Consider the following 5,249-nt stretch of genomic DNA (forward strand, 5'->3'; position numbering starts at 1 on the left):
ACCGTTGACGTCATCTGCTGACGTCAGCATGCCACGTCACCTCCGTACTGGGACCCACTGCTGACATCATCACTCAAAAAGGCGCGAAAGGCGAAAATCGTGCTCAGGAAGCCCAGATTCAAATTCTGAGGCAGTTTTTTCATGCGCGATTAGTGTAATCGCGCATGGCTATGGGAAATGGGCCAAAGTGGAAAGCCCCTCATCGAACAGGCCCCAGCAAGCCTGAAAGGCACAGAATGACCCGTTTTTCTTCGCGAAGCATTTAGAAATGGGCAAACAAAGTTTTTAAAGAAACAGAAGGCCGAGCAGCTGCCATGAAGGATCGAAGGGATAGTCTAAACCATTCAAAAGATATTAGAGACTTTAGGATCAGCGCCAAAGAGTATCAGGAAGCGGCAAAGAGTATCAGTTCAGCAACATCAAATCAGGTGAAAATTAAAAACCTTCATCAAAGTCAGCAAAGCAGTTAAGGCCATTTAAAAGCCTATCTGGTCGGGATTAGTGCACATTAATGCCAGCAAAGCAGAAGCGAAACCAAGTTAGAGGTAGAGATAAAGGACAAATCACAATTATTACAGGAGGACTGCATTGAGCCACCCAGGATAGACATTAACTCAGCTTTGATACAGCTGCCCTCAGCGCAGCTCAAAGATATCTGGATAAGATTAGGTTAAAGTAATCATTTTCTTTTAGACCTGTTTAGGTTGGCTGTAATAGACTAGTTTTTGGATAATTTTCCCTATATATACCGACCCTCTATATTGTTTAAAGGGTTCGTTGGTTGATAATCCTCATTAGAGACTCGCACTAGATATCTGAGATGTTTTACTTAATCAAAGATTGCTGAAAAGCTTTGGAGGAATGGTTGTCTGCTCTGTGTCTAATGGTTTGAAGAATTGAATGCGGAATTCTTGTGCTGCTGTATGAATCAATAAGTTTTCCTTACCTCTGTTATTTCGATTTCACATATGCTCAAGTCATAGAACAAAGGATTGGTTTAGAATTTGCTTGGTTGCACTCTATGCTCAGTTTCTGTGGCTTCTTAATGTTTTCCTCTTGAATTAGGCATAAATATGAATTCTGTTATGGCTCGGTTTGACATATTTTCATATATGAATGACTGTTACCTAGGAATTCTTAAATACTCCTAGATAGGGCTCATTTGTCTTCTTTCTGCTAATTTGAACGAGAGATCCTTAATTACCCCTCATTCATTAGCCTTTAATCCATCTCTTTTACCTTGAATGATTGTTTCATATGAAGCTAGCTTGCTCCATATTCCTTCTTGTCACCAAGAGAACGCACTAGCAGTCCTACTCCTTGACTCCACGCCCAATGGTTCTAAAACTTTCATGCTATCCCTGCTTCTTTACTTGAAAGCATCATCCTTCCCACCAAAAAACAAAACAAAACCCCTTGAACTTAATAACTAGCCTAAAAGTAATATCAACAAAGCTAAATAAAAAAAGAGAGAGCCCTCTCTGATTGTAGGTGGGCTAGAACCTGCAGTCCAAAGATTGGTCTGTGGTTACCTCGGCCGTATCCTTTTGATGCCGACCAGAAGGACAACCTGAGTGATAACATAATGGTGACTCCGTTGGGGACCGTCCTTAGTTATTTTCAAAAATCAAGTTGGAAAACACCTGAGGAACATAAATCAGTGTTCTCTGTTCCTTAAAACTAAAGATGAAGTCTCAATGTTGGCCAGGAAGCCTTTGAAACTGTTCTTGATTTGCAGTTACAGTAGTAAATAAATGATGCTTCAGTCAATCTTCATGCTAGTTTTAAACTACAGATAATTGTCCCCGAAATTTAATCAGTTCCTTGCCAATTCTAAAAACATTCACAAAAAATACAAAACCAATTCAGAATCTGGCTCCCAAAAAGAACTCTCGTTATACTAGGTCAAATCCAGACCCAAATCCACCAGCTTCTTTTGAAAATCCGAACTTAATCCCAAAAATCATTAGGAAGCAAGAACAAAGAGAAAATTTTGCTGATAATAGTCCTCAGCCAGTTCGCCCAAGCAGTGTTCCAACACCTGTCAAAGTCTTATTTCATTCAACCCCTACTTCCCCTTGTTCACCATCTAATTCCCAAAGCACTCCCTCCACACCTCCATTCACTACACATACTATCGTTACCACTACTGGTGTTCCAATTGTCCCGGTTGTTCCACTCATCCCTGTTGTTCCGGTCGTCCCTGTAAACATGGCCAATAGATATGCACCCCTACAATTACCTGCAAACCCTGGGGCTATGCCTCAGGATTATCAAACTAAAATCACGTATTTTGATTGAACTGGCACTTGCAGAGTCGTTCAGCATACAAAGAAGATGCAAGACTACTTTGAGAACTATGAAATAGATGATGATAGTGTGAGAATGAAAATTTTTGTTCAAAGTTTAACAGGTGATGTAAGAACTTGGTTCAGATCACTTGTTGCAAATTCCATAACTACTCCGGATGAGCTTTACCGATCCTTTACCAACAGATGGGAGAAAAAGAAAGACCCCTTGCACATACTTGCTGAGTACGATACAATAAAAAGAGGCCCTCAAGAGTCTGTCCTAGACTACTGTGCTAGATTCAATAATGTCTATAATGCAATACCACAAAACCTGAGACCTCCACCTGACCTTTCCTTGTATAAATTTCTTGATGGATTCGACCCAGATATGTCCTACCAGTTAAAAGAAAGAGCCCCTCAAACCCTTGCAAACATGCAAAATGTTGCTGTTAGCGTAGAAGCCAACCTGATTGCCAAAAGAAATAGAGCTAGAATGGAGAGAAGAACCACTTTCAAAGAAGAACCCACAGCCTTAGATCAGAAACTTGATGCTATTATCAATGGCATGCAAAGGCTGGGAGACAGACTAGAAAGTGTTGAGAGGAAATCATCATGGGAAGGACAATAGTCCAATACAATAAGGAACACAAATTTCAGGAAAACACAGAACACAAATGTTGGTAGGTCTAGTCCAGACCATGATATAAGACCACCTTTTCATGAAAATTATGCGGAAGCATCTACATCTAGTGAACCCCCAGAGGACACTCACATGAACCTGGTGGATTCAAGGGCTGAGCAACGAATTTTCCTAACTCAAAAACACCAAGATGAGCATGACTTTAATCAATTTCAAGCTAAGTCTGGTGAATCTTTTGATTTTAAACAAGGCTATGATACTGTTGTGTAGGAGGTCCACAAACAATATAAGCTGAGAACTAGGACCATTGACATTCCTGAACCTAACAAACCAAAGGATGGCAAACAACCCAACAAGACTAAAGGAAAGGCTGTCACAACAGAATCAGCTGATATACCTATCCCAAACCCGCATCAAGTGACTGTAGAGGACATATCACAAATGCAGCCTTCTATTGACCAGTCTCGGCCACCTTCTTCCTGGAAAGAAAATTTGAATAGCATTCCGAAAAGCCCTCCTAAAACAGAAAAAACGCAATCAAACAATTCCCATAACATTGATAAACAAGACCAAGTTGTTGATGCTCCAATGGAAAAGGGGAAACTCGCCTCTAACATTACTAAAAACCAATCTGAAAAATCATTCGACTTAGAGGCAGAAATAGGTAAATTGAAGATATCCATCCCCTTATCCGAACTGGCCAAACATGATGTGTATAGGCAAAAAATTCAAAGGTCACTTCAAATGCCGGAGGTAAAGGATGATGTGAATGTTCTTGATGATCAACCTGAGCTGCTATTTGGTCCAGAAGTTATTGGAAAATCAACATATGGATCTGTCTTGCCCTTTTATGTCAGTTTACATATACATGAAAAAGTCCTGCACAATTCCATGTTTGACTCAGGTGCCTCCCACAACCTTATGCCCAAAGCTGTAATGGAAAAGCTCAACCTTGATGTTACAAGACCCTACAAAGATCTATTCTCCTTTGACTCAAGTCAAGTCAAGTGTTTAGGCCTCATCAAAGACCTGTGTGTCTCCTTAGTCCAATTTCCTAACAAGACAATCCTCATGGATGTGGTGGTTGCTGACATTCCACCAAAGTATGGCATGTTATTGTCAAGATCTTAGGGAGAAAAACTCCAAGGATCCCTCCAATTAGACCTCTCTTATGCCACTATATCTGTCTTTGGGCAACCAAAGAGACTGTATAGAGAAACACTGATGAAATATGTGGTAACTAGTGAGAGCCAGCCTAAAATTTTTCCCATTTACTCAATCCATTCTGATATGGATTCTTTTATTTTATTTAATGATGAAATAAGTCCTCCCATTGATGACAAGTTGTTGGCTTCAGAAATTAACACACACATCGATGAAGAATCAGTTGCCCATACTGATAAAATTGTCAAAACAATCAAGCCAACCAGCTTACAAGAAGAACCTACCCAAACAGAAAATTCAAATCTGTCCGCTTCAACAATGACGGAAACTCTTGACACTAACCACAAGCAAGAAATCATATGGTATTTAGAGTTTGATGGCTCTGTCAACAAGCTAGGAGAAGGGGCAGGTGTCTGGATTCACAATAAATATAAAAATCATGCAGAAGGCCATGCCTACAGACTAAATTTCAAATGCACTAATAACATGGCAGAGTATGAGGCTCTCCTCTTAGGCCTTAAACTGCTCAAAGCTCTAGGAGCTGCAAAAGTATCCATTTTAGGTGACTCTGATTTAATCATGCAACAGATGAAAGATAATTTTGTTACCAATGACAATAGAATGAGGGCCTATAGGACTGCTGCCACTAGTATACTCGACACATTCACTGAATCCAAGCTTGCCAAGATTTCAAGACAGCATAACATTCATGCACACAACCTGACCACTTTTGCTAGTACATGCAAGCTTCCCTTTGAACCAAATCATCATTTCACTTCTGAAATAAAACACAGGCCCGCGGTCCCAAATAATGTTAAATATTGGCAAGTGTTCGAGAATGAAGCCTAGATTAACAATTTCCTCATCATTGAGCATGAGTTTTCAAATATTAACATTGACATGGATGCTATGACGGATGAACAACAGCAAACAAATGAAAATCAGCAGGCTATAATGCCTATAACGGCCAAACGAATGCTGAAACCAACTTTTTTTGATAATACAAATATAGAAGAATTGAAACGGATGCATTTGGAGGAAATAGCCGAAACAGAGGCCGAGATCGTTGATCTGAAAGATAACTTACTCCCTGTTGGCCTCACTCCATTGGAAGACATGTTTGATGCTAATGATGTTCCCAAGAAACCAAAAAT

Source organism: Pinus tabuliformis, chromosome 7 (genome assembly GCF_031772625.1).
Source record: "Pinus tabuliformis cultivar Carrire ecotype Pingquan chromosome 7, CPIR1, whole genome shotgun sequence".
Lineage (NCBI taxonomy): Eukaryota > Viridiplantae > Streptophyta > Pinopsida > Pinales > Pinaceae > Pinus > Pinus tabuliformis.